The following is a 15,712-nucleotide window of genomic DNA, read 5'->3' as shown; positions in this document are numbered from 1 at the left end:
ATAAATGGTATTAGAGTCATGTCCCTAGTTTAGTCATGTTGATATAACCCTTAAATGTCGAACAAAGATGTAGTGGAACCTCGAAAGAAGTCGTGGTATGATCCATAGTTGGACTATATCAGATAGGCAGTATGCTCTGATGAAAATGAGTTAGCCTAGATAAGAGTTAGATGGATGGATGGTTACTTCAAGGCAGGCTCAGTTGGTCATTCGTTCGAGGGGAGCATTGTTGGAAATACGACTAAAGTTCCACATTGGTTAGATAAGATCATAGGTACATAGGTGTACAAATATATAATTTCAATTGAGGGCTAAGGCAATAATCTTGAGATTAGGGGGTGAAATGACAAGAAGATATTAAACATGGATCTTCAATTTCAGAAAGGAAACAAACAAGTTAGGTTTAAATGAATCTTCAAATATTTTGATGCATATTTTCATATGACTAAAATATTTGAAATAGCCATTACAAACCCTTGATAGCCATTTCTATAATACATTGCATGGATATAAAGAAGTATTTACTCAAATTTATTTGAGCTGATTGTGTGATTATCGATCTTCTTCTTAGCAACCCACCAAAACCTTTCCCGAAATCCATGGACTAACATAAATTTCAACTCCAAAGATTGCAATCGACTCCTTTAAAACCTCTGTCATCATCCATCTGCATCAAGGTCCTCCTCAATGATTGCTTCCAAACTCCTTGGAAAATCGGGACACGACCTGGGTTTTTTCTTCTTGTCCACAATGCTCACCTTCGTCATGGAGAACATTTGCTATACAAAGACTATTAGACAAGGTCTTTTTGATGATTAAGCTTGATTCTTCAATGAACAGATTGAGATAAGGTGGTGCCATGGTTTAAAATAGTAAGTTACTTGCTCTCACTTTCAACTATCTTGATATTTTGACAGGCCAATTAGAAACTAGTATTTTTTTCTAAGTTTTACAAAACTTTTTTTCTCTTTATTATGGATCCTCTTTCCAATATCTTGATATTTTGATAGGGCATAAATTTCAAGCATTAGGGTTTGGCCTATAGCGATAATGTAAAGTGGGGGATTTTCTTGCTCTTAAATTCTTTGGGATTGGAAATCAATGGTGGGATTGTTTTGCTTTGATTGTCATGATGGTTAAGCATAGGATTTTGACTTTTATAGTTTTGAAGATGGAACAACCTCTTTCATTTTCTAATACACAGAGTAAACTAAGAAGCTGGTTGAAAATCTCTTTGAGTCGATTAAGGTTTTCGACCTAAGTTCTAACCATTGTAGATTTGGAATTCATTAGAATTTTGCGAGTATGTTATGTCATTTGCCTACTTGTTTTTGGTAATTTGTTGCAAGGGGAGTTCGTGTTGTAGCGATTCGAGGAGAGCTAGAAAGTACATTTGTTTTACTAGAAGCAAAGAGGAGATTACACATTTCCAAAATTTTATGTCTTCTTTATTTATTTTTATGTTCATGACTGTGTATCTGTTATGCGACATTTCTAAACTTTGCCCTTGAGTTTTTTTGGTAGAGGTTTTATATAAATGGATCAAAACTTAGCCAATGTAGCCACTATTTTCAATCTTTATGACTTTTTTGGAAGAAATTTTTCACGAAGATCATTTAGGAAAAAAGTTTTGATTCGGTTTGATATTAGTGCCCAAGACCATATCCAATAACCTCAAGTGCAAGAAAATATATTCTCTGCTACTCTCTATCTTCAAACTTTTTTTTTCACTTTTAATTGTTCTGTTTTTGCAGTTTTTTCTTTATCAAAACCAACTACAAATTATCTAAAAAGTGTCTAGGTGACTGATAGGTAAATAATTGACAATAACAAATGCTAAAGCTAAAAGTCTTTTTGAATCATTAAATTTTTACTTGCAACCAAAGTCTTTAAGCTAAGGTGAAAAGTTGCAACTACTTAAACTACAAGACCATCCAAAAGACACCATGATTTGATATTCCAAATTCATCCACATTCTTTATGAATAATATACCAATTTAATTTTTAGGTATTTGCATTTATGAATGCAGTTAAGGGTTGTTAGATGACTTAGATAATTAGATGAAAGATTGCATTCTTTCGTAGTGCCTATTCATTTTAGTGCCGTATTTTTCACATTTGAAAAAGAAGAAGATTTGAAAAATGTAAAATCTTGGGTTTTGAACTCTGAAAGCTTTTTTTAAGCTTTGTTTCTTGCGTGTTCTTGAGATAAAATGCATGAATATTTGAGGCATTTAAGTGAGGATTGATCTGCCTTGCTTGTGGATTGCTTGAGGATCAAGGGTTGATGAGAGTTTGAACGCTTTGTCCGATCCTTTCTTTATTAGATCATCTAAGTAATTGGTCATCTAGCCTATCTTAGAGGTTGAGATCAAATTGGTTTGGGGTCTTTTGGGATTGAGTTTAGGGATAAGTTCTCCTTTCAAGGAGGGGGAGAATGAGATAAGCAACTACCTCAATCATATTTGAGAACTCTCCTTATTCTAGGTGAACCCTACAATAATAATAAGAATAACCCTCAATAAAAAAAATTGATAACAACCCCAAGAAAGCTAAAATAGATTTGGCTTAGAAAGATTTGATCAAAGATCAAGAAGAAAGGAGAACTTATTCCTAACTTCAAGATTTCAAACTCTTCATAATCTAATTGATCAAACTAGATTGAAAATCTTAAAACATGCATTCTAAACACAAGAATACAAAGAAAGTAAAGAGTTTGAGAGATTAAATTCTAAGAAAATTTTAATTCAAATTCAAAGTCTTCTTGTATCTTTAAATTACAAAAGTATATAATTATTTATACTAATTGAAAAGAAACTATGAAAGGTCACAACATTTCATCTAATTTTAAATTCATCTAACACCCTTTCAACTACCTCAAAAATATAAATCCATGAAATTAAATTGGTTCATAATTCTTTAAAGATGTGGATGAATATGGATTTTCATATTAACAAGGATTCTTAGATGAAAAGGTTCATTTTGATGCATAGAGAATTGGAATCTTCCTTTTGGCTTAAAACTTAACTTTGAAGTAACTCGTTTGATGTTTCAATTAACCATTCCAAATTATTTTCTTATCATTTGACTCTCATTTTCTATAAGTTACATTGCTCATCATACACATCTTTGGTTGACAAAGGAAGATGAGTCGCTTTTCTTCCATCTTTGGTGAATTTGTAGTAGTTAAGGTAACCATCGTGAATAACTTTTCTATCAAACTGTCATGGCCTTCCCAACAAAATTTCTCTAGCATACATAGATGAGACATCACATAAAATACTATCATTGTAATTTTCAATAGAAAAAGCCACAAGACATTGTCTACTGACTCTTACTTCCCCACTCTTTTTCAACAACTAAAGTTTGTATGGTCTAGGATGTGGTATCGTGGGTAAATCCAATCTTTTGATAGGTATATACTAACAACATTAGTACAACTCCCACCATCAATAATCACACAACATGCCTTTCCATTCAAATGATATCGAGTATGAAAAAATGTTTCCCTTTGCTTCTCAACTAGATCTTCTTTAACTTAAGCACTTAAAGCTCCTTTAGTAACAAACACATCTCTTACAATTGATTCTTCATAACTTCCATCACTAGTCTCTCCTTCTTCAACTATTTCTTCCTTATCTTCCTCATTTTCACTTTCCTCTCCCCCAGTTACTACTTCGTCATTATGGATGATCATTGTCCTTTTGTTTGGACAACCTTTAGTCAATGCCCTAACCCTTAACATTTCCAGCACTTAATATCTTTATTTCTCTCCTTAGACTCCTTCAATTTAACCTTTCTTTTCATAGAAGACTTACAATTTTCTTTAAAATTTTCTTTCACAAAGGGTTCATATAGAGAATTGCTTGTTAAGGAAGCACATGGGGGTGGTTTGATGGGTCATTTTTATGAATTTAAAACATATGATGCACTCAAGAGTCATTTTTGTTGCCACACATGCAACATTATGTTCACAAAGTTTCTAGTACATGCATTACATGTCGAGAAGCCAAATCTAAGTCTAGGCCACATGGATTGCACACACCTTTGCCTACCTTGGACTGTTGCAAGCCTTCTCCAAGCAAGCCTGCTGTAAGCAGGGTATCCTATTCACGTGGGACACGGGCGAAGGGTCCAAAGGACACGTAGCCGGGGGCGAGTCAAAAAATCCAATAGTTCTCTTTTCCTTCTTGTTCATCAATCGGAAATCAAGACAAACCGGGTCACAGACAAATGAAGGAAGGAACCATGGAAAGAAGGGGCACCACAATCAAGAAATTCATTCTTGTTACGCTAACTCATGCGGATAGAAGACCTACTGCAAAGAAGGAGTTGGTGAGAGACCGACTTAGGCAACTATTCGAAAGCCGGGCCGTTCTAGTGGCAAATCCCCCGAGAAGGGTTAGAATGGCGGTTCCTGCTCCTTCGGAAGTACCAAATAAATGTTTGTCTATAGATTTTATTTTTGGTCTTCGTAGGACTAGGAAAGGACATGATAGCATATTCGTTGTTGTTGATCATTTTAACAAAATGTCCACATTTCGTTGCTTATCATAAAATAGGTAATGACAAGAACATTGATGATTTATTCTTTAGGGAAGTTATGGGATTATATGGAATTCCTAGATCGATTGTTAGTGATAGAGATGTCAAGCTCTTAAGTCATTTTTGGAAAGTTTTGTGGAGAAAATTAGGAACTAAGTTGTTGTTTTCTACCACATGTCACCCACAAACTGATGGACAATCTGAGATTGTCAATAGAATATTAATAACTTTGCTTGGGGAAATTCTTGAAAAGAATCTTCGTACATGGGAGGAAAGTTTTCATTTTGTTGAGTTTGCTTATAATAGGGATGTCTATAGCACAACTAAATGTTCACCTTTTGAAATAGTTTATAGATTTAACCCTAAGACGCCTCTTGATTTATTGCCTTCGCCAACTAACTTGTTTGTTCATCTTGAATCCAAATCAAAAGTTGAATTTGTCAAGAAGCTTCATAAGAAAGTGAAAGAATGAATTGAGAAGCATAATGAAAATGCTGCCAAAAGAGTAAATCGGGGAATTGAGCACCAAATTGACTTCCTTCTGGGAGTAATCATTCCAAATAGGCTAGCTTATCGCGCTAACCCTACCGAGACAACAGAAATTCAAAAGCAAGTTGATGAGTTGCTTGCCAAAGGATATGTGAGGGAAAGTTTAAGTCCTTGATATGTTCCTGTCATCTTGGTTCCAAAGAAAGATGGAGCTTGGAGAATGTGTGTGGATCGTATAGCCATCAACAAAATTACGGTAAAGTATCGTCATCCTATACCTAGACTTGATGATATCTTAGATGAATTGCACGAATTTATTTTATTTACTAAAATTGATCTTAATTTTGGACACCATTAAGTTATGATTAAAGCTAATGATGAATATAACAACTGCATTTAAGACTAATCATGAATTGTATGAGTGGTTAGTAATGTCTTTTGGTCTTATCAATGCACCTAGTACTTTTATGCATCTCATGAATCACGTTTTGCATGAATACATAGGAAAATTTTGGGTAGTTTACTTTGATGATATTCTTATTCATTCCAAGTATTTAGAAGTTCATGTGGAACATGTTAGGAAGGTTTTGCTGAGAAAAGCTCAGTTGTTTGTCAATCCGAAAAAATGTGCATTTAGATAAGATTAACTTTCTTGGATTTGTTACTTTTACAAATGGTATTAAAGTTGATAGTTAGAAAGTTAAAGCTACCCAAGAATGGCCACAACCTAAAAATGCTATTGAAGTTTAAACTTTTCATGGCTTAACTAGTTTTTATAGGAGGTTCAACAAGGACTTTAGTACCACTGGTATACCACTTTATGGGATGGTTAAAAAGCATTTTATTTTCAAATGGGGAGAATATCAAGAAATGGCATTTAATGTTTTAAAAGAAAAATTAAGTTATGCACATTTGTTGTCTTTGCCTAACTTTGAAATTGCATTTGAAATTGAGTGTGATGCCAGTGGAATGGGGATTGGAGCTGTTTTAATGCAGAAACAAAGACCTATTATGTACTTCAGCGAGAAATTGAATAGTGCTACTTTAAGATATCCAACTTATTGGAGTTGTATGCTTTGGTAAAAGCATTATGAACTTGGTAGCATTACTTATGGCCAAAGGAATTTTTCATCTATTATGATCATGAAAGTTTGAAGCATCTTAAAGAACAAGATAAGTTAAATCGTCGTCATGCTAAGTGGGTGAAATCATTGAATCATTTCCATATGTGATAAGGTACAAAATTGGTAAGAAAAATATTGTTGCTAATGTTGGGAATGTGTTAAACTCGTAGTTCGTAAATGTTGTTAACATATTCTGTTTATCAATAAAAATGTTATTGAGTTTTGTATTCAATAAATTATTATTGATATTGCATTCTTTTATGAGAATTTAATAAACGAATGCTTGGTTATAACATGAATACTTTAAACTTTATGTGGCGGCATAAAAATGGATCAAGTTTTAGTATGTAGTCAAAATGGTCTATAAGTATACGGATGAGATTGGGTACCTCATCTTGGTAACACTATTGGATGCAACCCATTTTGTATACTGATACAAATGATGTGATCCAAAATTCATTCATGTAGAGACATGTGAGTGGGGACATTCTGTGCAATGAGTTTGCATAAGACCGGACCTCAAAATAGTCACTTTTCTTTATAATAACCGTTTACTGTTAAAACTGACTATCTCAAACTTGATGACCTAGGGTAACTCAATCTTAATCTTGAGCTAACTATGAACTCTTGTTTATTCGAGATTATCCTTTGATCTACACAAGTGAGAGTAGTCTAACAACACTACTCAATAAGCCCCTCATCTTGAGGATAAGACCGAATAGATAGCTGGAGACATAGCTTTCCAATATGGAATTCACTCCTACCCGATTTAGGGTTAGCAGATGGGTTGTTCTCTTAAGCACGGATGCATTGTCTTGAACAACGGGGCCCCACCCTCTCATGGAAGAGAGGGTTATGATTTATAAGTTGGACTATAAATTAATTGTTCAATGGAAGATCAGTGGGAGTTTAAGAAGCAAGATGTATTTACATAGGTAAAAGGGTAATATTTGATGTAGCTGTAAATATGAACGACTTTGTGAATGATTGACTTACCGATTATGGTTAAAATGGACAGAAATATAACTACAGTGAGGAAGGTGCAACTATCGAGCTATAGTAGAATGTCTTTGTAGTTAACGAACAATAATTAAATTGTTGGAGTTCATGATTTATAGGTCCATAAGGTCCCTCTACTAGCTTGTATTTAGATTAGTAAATTGAGTAATCTTGATGAGATTTGAAATTAGGGTTTAGAATTTGAAATGTTCAAATTCAATTTGGATTTTTATTTATTGTATTTGATACAATAGAAATGTTTGATTTTATTGAAATTAAACGAAATTGGAGGATCGATTAATGTTTAAAATATGATTTAAATATTAATTGTATAAAATTAATTTCATTATAATGGAATTGGTTATTTATTAATTTAATATTAGATATTAAATTAATAAAATTAATTAAAAGGTTTAAATAATTAGTTTTATTTAAAATTAATTAATTAAATTAAATTTATAAAACTAAATAATTGGTGTATTTAAAAATTGGTTTTAGAAATCAATTTTCGGAAAAACTAAATTTAAAAACAAAAGCATTTTTTAAAATTCAAAGTGGAGATTTTCAAAAGTTGGAAATCTCCATGATGGTGTAAGGCACCTTATTCATCCAATTCCATTTTTCAAGCTATGAATTTTCATGATGAAAGCTTTATAAATTAAAGTGCTGAGCCAAGAACTCCTTCAAGAACTCTGCAGAAATCGTAACCCTCCAAAACCTCTCCATATCTTCATAAAATCCAACTCAATTTAGTGTTTCCAGCATACAATCCTTGCAAGAAAATGGTAGAGAAGATCTTCGTGGTAGTCTACTTGTAGATTGAAGCACATTTTCGTGAACTCAGCTGGTGTTGAAGAGGATTCTTCAAAGGTATTATGTTCAAAAAACCCTCTTCTGTAATAATTACTTTGAAGCATATTTTAAACTCAAATTAAGTATAATTAGAGGGCTTATTAATTCTAGTTTTCTTTGGTGCATGCTAATATACTCTATCAATTGGTATCAGAGCATGATTTAAGCACTCAATTGTCGTTAATTTGAGTTTGGTGGGTATTTTTCATAAATTGTATGAAAATGGTGAACTGATATGTTTTTCCAGTGTTTTGGCATTTGAATCTTTTGAATTATGTTGTAACTCTTGTAATTGGCTCTTGTTTGATGGGCTTTAATGTGTGTTTAAGTGTCTGTAATTCGTTTGGAGTTACTAGAGTTGCAATTAATATGTAATTGAAGAAAGAAGTGAAGAAGGTCGAAGCAGTAAGAACTGAAAATTCAAATTTCTGCCAGATATTCGATGCTCGATAGAATACTCGATGGCATACTCGATGATATTTCATGAAATACTCAATGCACGATGCCATACTTTATGGTACTTGACGCGTTCACTCGATGATATTTCATGAAATACTCGTTGCTCGATGCATGATGCTTTACTTGATGGTCGATGGCATCTACTCGATTGTATTTTGTGAAATATTTGATGTTCGATGATGCTTGATGTCATACTCGATGCACACTAGCATACTCGATGTTGGGTGCTTGTTGATACTCAATGGGTTTTGCCCTGTTCAAGGTGGTCTAAGTGGTCTAGAAGGTTTTTGAAGTTGATTTGGTTGATTTATGTAATAGCTAGGCCTTTCTTTGCTTGGAAATGCCAAAACCAAAACCATATCAGTTGCGTTTCATTATTTATGCATTTGATGTATGTTATAATTAAATAAATATTGTATGTGCATAAAGTATGTCATGCAGAATTAAAATCCCACCATAAGAAGCATGTTACATGCATTGAAGTATGTTATAAAATTGTTATAATGTATAGTATGCATGTATAGGGTTTCAATTGTTTTAATAAAGGTTATGTTAAAAATTGAATACCTTTGATGTATGTTATGGATGTTTAGCATGTCTATTTTTTGTAAGTTGTTATAAAATTGAATTAGACATTAAAATCCACAACAAAGATAAAAAGCATGTTCACTTAGGTTAATAACTTGTTTTAATAGTAAAAATACGTTATCTTATAAAATTTGGTTACAAACTTAATCAATTCACAATCCTGTATAAAGCTGGGGGTATTAAAGTTGACGGTTTACGTAACACCTCCTACCTGGGGATTATGACTGAAATAACAAGAATTGATAATTGGTTTTATGAGCTTGTATGAGCAGTTTGAGGTTTAAAATTAGTTTTAACCTAGACATCGTAGGTTTAAATCCAAATGTAAATGTTATACTTGGATAACAAACACATAGACTTAGGTTGTTTAAAATTAGTCGTAAAAAACCTAAGTTAAAGAATACCCAAACATTTAGAACACTTCAATGGGAGATTAAAAATATATATGATATATCGTTTTTAGCTCTCATGTCCTCAAAAGTTCACATTATGAGATTCATGCTCGACTTCGTGTCGATTTTACCTCGACTACTCCATTCGAAAAGTGTTTCATAGAATGAGGGAAGTAGTTCATAGTAAGTGGGTGATGGAAATGTGTCAATGTATCTTACGGTCTCCTCCATTAGTTTGAACCGTGAGATTCTTATATTGCGCCTGCTATCGTTTTTAGGCGGCACTAGCTAGTCGTTAAGCAACGACGATCCTTTTGGAGGGTTGTAACATAGGATTCGTAACAATCCGAGCTTCAGAAATGAATAGGGTCTTATAGTTTCGTCTTGCACATTGTCTTCCAATTTGGAGGCATGTTCATACCGTTCTATAAGATCTGAAAATAGCGGGTCACACTTACAGAATTACTAAGTGTTAGTAAGTTTTTGACTGAAAAACGGTAGCTAAATAACTATAGGAATATGAGTTATTCTGGAGATGGTATATAGTCAAGAATGTCTTTCTTTAATGAAAGAATATTTGACTGCCTCAAGTAGCACTTATTCTAACTCACTATAGTTTCGCTGCAAATAAATAAAGATCTATGGGTACTTTTTAGTTTTTGCTAAAATTAGAATTTGTTTATTTTTCAGCATGTCAAACTCAATAATACAACTTCTAGCTTCTGACAAATTTAATGGAGAGGGTTATCCCAACTAGAAGTCAAATCTAAACACAATATTAGTAGTTGATGATCTGAGGTTTGTGTTAACAGATAAATGTTCTCCTATTCCCAGTTCGATCGCAAACCGAACCGTTCGGGATGCTTATGATAGGTGGGTAAGGGTGAATGAAAAGGCAAGGGCCTATATCTTAGCGAGCATATCCGATGTGCTCAACAAGAAACATGAACCCATGCCCACAACCAATGAAATTATGGCGTCATTACAGGATTTGTTCAGGCAACCATCATCTTCTGTTCGACATAAGGCTATAAAGTATGTTTGTAACTCGTGAATAAAAGATGGAACCAATGTCAGGGAACATGTTCTAGACATGATGGTTGATTTTAATATCGTTGAAGCTCACGGAGCTACCATAGACAAAACTAGTCAAGTTAGTATGATATTAGAGTCTCTTCCGAGGAGCTACCTAACCTTCCGTACTAATGTCGTAATGAATAAAATAAGTTACAATTTGACTACTTTATTAAACGAACTACAGACTTATCAGTCAATGATGAAATTAAAAGAGAGTAAAGCAAATGTTGTTTCACGACAAAAGAAATTTTTGAAGCGTTCTTTGTCAGGAACGAAATGCCCTGACAAAAAGAAGTCTATCCCTTCTTCATCTAAAGACAAAAATGTATAGATGAAGAAAAAGGGAAAAGGGAATAAACAACCCATTGCAACGAAAAACAAGACTCCCGAAGGTAAAGAAAAACAAGACTCCCAAAGGAAAAACAAGGTAAATCCGATTTACTAGTTGTTGAATCATGTCTGGTCGAGAATACTCAGCTTACCTGAATATTGGATTTAGGCGCCGCTAATCATGTTTGTACTTTTCTATGGGAAACTAGTTCTTGGAGAGAACTTTCTGAACAGGAAATGACTTTTAAAGTGAGAACGGGTGAAGTCATTTCAGCTCAAGCAGTGGGAGATATCAAACTATATTTTGGAGAGTCTTTTATCTTACTTAGGAATGTATATTATGTACCTAAGATGAAAAGAAACTTGATCTCCATTTCTTGTCTGCTAGAAAATATGTACAGAAAATCTTTTGAATCTAATGAAGTATTTGTTTATTCAAGAGGTGTTCATATTTGTTCTACAAGACTCGAAAATAAATTGTACATATTAAAACCAACTGAAGCAAATGCCATTCTAAATATAGAGATGGTTAAAACGGTTGAGACTCAAAAGAAGAAACGGAAAATTTCTCCTAATGTCTATCTTTGGAACCTCAGACTTGGTCACATTAATCTCAATAGGATTGAGAGATTAGTTAAAAACGGTCATCTAAACCAGTTAGAAGATAGTTCTTTAGCTCCATGTGAATCATGTCTTGAGGAAAAAATTGTACTGACAAAGGTCTTCGTGCCAAAGAGCCTCTCGAACTTTTACATTCAGACCTATGTGGTCCAGTGAATGTAAAAGCACGAGAAGGCTATCAGTATTTTGTCAGTTTTATTGATGATTACTCTAAATATGGCTACATTTACTTAACCAGTCATAAGTCTAAAACTCTTGAAAAGTTCAAAGAATTTAAGGTCGAGACAAAAAATTTGTTAAGTAAAAGAATCAAAACACTTCAATCTGATCAAGGTGGTGAGTATATGGATTTACAATTCCAGAACTATCTAGTAGATCATGGAATTCAATCCCAGCTCACAGCACCAGGAACACCACAACAAAATGGTGTTGCATAAAGGAGAAATCGAACCTTGTTAGACATGGTCTGACTAATGATGAGTTATGTTCAGTTACCTCAATCCTTTTGGGGGTATGCAGTACAGACTGCAGTCTTTATTCTAAACATTGTTCCTTCAAAAAGTGTTTCAGTAACACCGTATAAATTTTGGAAAAGATGCAAAGCTTACGTCATTTTTGAATCTGGGGTTGTCCAACACATGTATTGGTACAAAATCCTAAAAAATTGGAAACACGTTCGAAATTATGCCTTTTTATAGGATACCTCAAAGAAACAAAAGGAGGATTGTCTTATGATCCCCAAGAAGACAAAGTATTTGTATCGAAAAACGCTACATTCTTGGAAGAAGATTATATAAAAAATCATTTACCTCATAGTAAACTAATATTGCAAGAAATGACCAAAGATGCTACAAAAACATCAACAAGAGGTGTTGATCAAGCTGGTCCATCAACAACTGTTGTTGTCCCGTCACATCCATGCCAAGAGTTGAGGATGCCTCGACGTAGTGGGAGGGTTATTCAAAAACCTGAATGCTATATGGATTTAACAAAAACTCAAAACATCATATAGGATTATGGTTTAGAGGATCCATTAACCTTTAAGCAGGCAATGGAAGATGTTGACAGGGAATAGTTGATAAAAGCCATGGACGTTGAAATGGAGTCTATGTACTTCAACTCTGTCTAGGAACTTGTAGATCAACCACATGAGGTTATACCTAAGGTTGAAAATGGATCTACAAGAGAAAACGAGACAAAATTGGCAAGGTGCAAACCTATAAAACCAGACTCGTGGCAAAAGGTTTTACCCAAAGAGAAGGAGTTGATTATGAAGAAACTTTTTCTCCTGTTGCCATGATAAAGTCAATAAGAATACTTCTTTCCATTGCCACATATTATGACTATGAAATATGGCAAATGGATGTAAGAAAACTTTTCTAAACAGCTATCTTGATGAAGTATTTTTATGTTTGAACCAAAAGGGTTCATCGAAAAAGGACAGGAACAGAAGTCTATAAGCTTAAACGATCCATTTATAGATTAAAACAAGCATCCACATCTTGGAATATAAGGTTTGACACTGCGATCAAATCTTATGGCTTTGAACAGAATGTTGACGAACCGTGTGTATACAAGAAAATAGTCAACAAGACTGTAGCATTCTTTGTTCTTTAGGTTGATGATATCTTGCTCATTGGGAATAAAACAAGTTTCCTTGCTGACTTAAAGAGATGGTTAGCAACACAATTTTAAATGAAATATTTGGGTGATGCTTAATACGTTCTAGGAATACAGATCTTTCGATGTTGTCAAAATATAATATGCAAAATTCCAAAAGAGGTATGCTACCTATTAGACATAGAATTCATTTGTCAAAGGAACAGTATCCTAAGATACCTCAAGATGTTGAGAAAATGACAAGAATTTCATACACATCTGTAGGTTTGATGTACGAAATGTTATATACATGCCCTGACATATCCTTTGCAGTTGGAATTGTCAGCAGGTTCCAATCCAATCCGGGACACAGTCATTGGACTGCTATAAAAAAACATTCTCAAGTATCTAAGGAGAATGAGGGACTATATGCTTGTGTATGAACCTAAGACTTTGATCCTTATAAGATACATTTATTATGATTTCTAGATTGACGTAGATTTTAGGAAATCTACTTCAGGATCAGTTTTCACTCTTATGGAGGAGCTATAGTTTGGAGAACCATTAAGCAAAGTTGTATCCCTTAATCTACCATGGAAGTGGAATACGTGGCTACATGTGAAGCTGCTAAAGAAGAAGTATGACTATGCAAATTCTTGGCTGATTTGGAACTCATCCAGATATGCACCTGCCTATCACACTGTATTGTGACAATAGTGGTGTTGTTGCCAACTCGAAAGAAACAAGGAGTCACAAACATGGAAAACATATTGAACGAAAGTACCATCTCATCAGAGAGATAGTACACCAAGGAGATGTAATCGTCATATTGATAGCCTCTGAAGATAACCTTACTGATCCATGTACAAAGGCCCTCTCAGCTAAAGTGTTCGAGGGCCACTTGGTTGGATTAGGACTCCGAGTAGTGTAATCTAGGGCAAGTGGGAGAATATCTATGGTATTAGAGATGCCCTAGTTTATTTTATTTTCCCTTTATGTTTCTCAACATTATATTGTATATATTTGTTCTCACTAGAGTTTCAGTTCAAGTAGGAGATTGTTGGAGATGTCTTAGAACTCGCAGTTCGTGTTAAACATTCTATTTATCAATAAAATATTATTGAGTAACTTATTCAATAAAATTGTTTATTTTGCATTCTATTATGAAAATACAATAAACATATCCTTGGCTATAGTTTGAATACTTTAACTTTATATGGTGATAAAAATAGGATCAAGTTAAATGTATATAGCCTAAATTGTCTAATAAGTATATGGATTAAATTGGGTATATCATCCTAGTAACACTATTAGATGCAGCCCACTATATAGTTGTTACAAGGAGTTGTAAAGTGCTATAAACGATGTGATCCACAGATCATTCATATAGAGACATGTGAGTAAGGGTATCCTATGCAATGAGTTTTCATATAGACTAGACCACGAAAATAGTCACTTTTCTTTATAACGACCATTTACTATTAAAACTGACTATTTAATTATTAAATAACCTAGGTTAACTCGATCTTGATCTTGAGCTAGCTATGAACTCCTATTTGTTCGGGATTATCCTTTGATCTTCATGGGTGAGAGTAGTCCAACAACACTACTCAATAAGTCTTCCATTTTGGGGACAATAGCGGATGAATAGCTGAGGACATAGCCCTGCAAGATGGAATTCACTCCTACCCGATTTAGGGTTAGCAGATAGGTTGTTCTCTTAAGTACTTATTCTAGGTATTGAACAATCGGGGCCCCGTCTTCTCATGATAGAGAAAAGACTTGATTCATAGGTATTATGAATCAAAATTGTTCATTAGAGGGTTAGTAGGAATTTAAGGAACAAGATATATTCACAGGGGTAAAACGGTGATCCTGACCCAACTGTGATTAGGAAAAACCTGTGAAGGATCAACTTATTGATTATAGTTATATCAAGTGGACATAATATATCTACAGTGAGGGGAGTTCAACTATGGTTTTTAGTGGAGTGATCCATTAGTTAACAAATGGGGGTTAATTCGGTATAATAAGTTTAGCCAATTAATCTTGGATCGTTGGAGCCCATGATTTGCAGGTCTACGAGATCCCCCTACTAGCTCATAAATGGATTAGCTTTAGAGTAGCATGATAAGTTAATTTGAAACGTTCAAATTAGAATTCACGGGAATAGGAGAATTTATATTTAAATATGATTTAAATATATGAAGGTGGATTTGTGTAAAAATTAATTTAATATTTGATATTAAATTAACTAGAATTAATTGAATTTAAATAATTATTTATTAATTTTATTAGAAACATAATTTATGAAATTAATTTTATAAGATTAATAATATTTTCAATTTTAAAATCAGATTGATGAAAATTTGAAAAATTGAAAAAATTGCACAAAATGGAAAAATGGGTTTTTCCATTACCATCTTCAACTAGCTCACACAAAACTCATTCACGTTTCCTTCAATTACTCCAAGTATGAGCTGCATCTGATGCAACCATCTTCTTTGCATGTTAACCTGCAATAAATAAAGAAGGTTAGAGTGGAATTGAGGCATGTAATCAAAGAGTTTTTTCAGAAAAATTTGGGGTTGTTGAATTGTTCTTCGAGTGGTTTTGTAGCAGTGAGCTTTACTTCAA

Source organism: Benincasa hispida, chromosome 8 (assembly GCF_027475165.1).
Source record: "Benincasa hispida cultivar pf3 chromosome 8, pf3_genome.v1.1, whole genome shotgun sequence".
NCBI lineage: Eukaryota > Viridiplantae > Streptophyta > Magnoliopsida > Cucurbitales > Cucurbitaceae > Benincasa > Benincasa hispida.
This window is presented reverse-complemented; position numbering follows the sequence as displayed.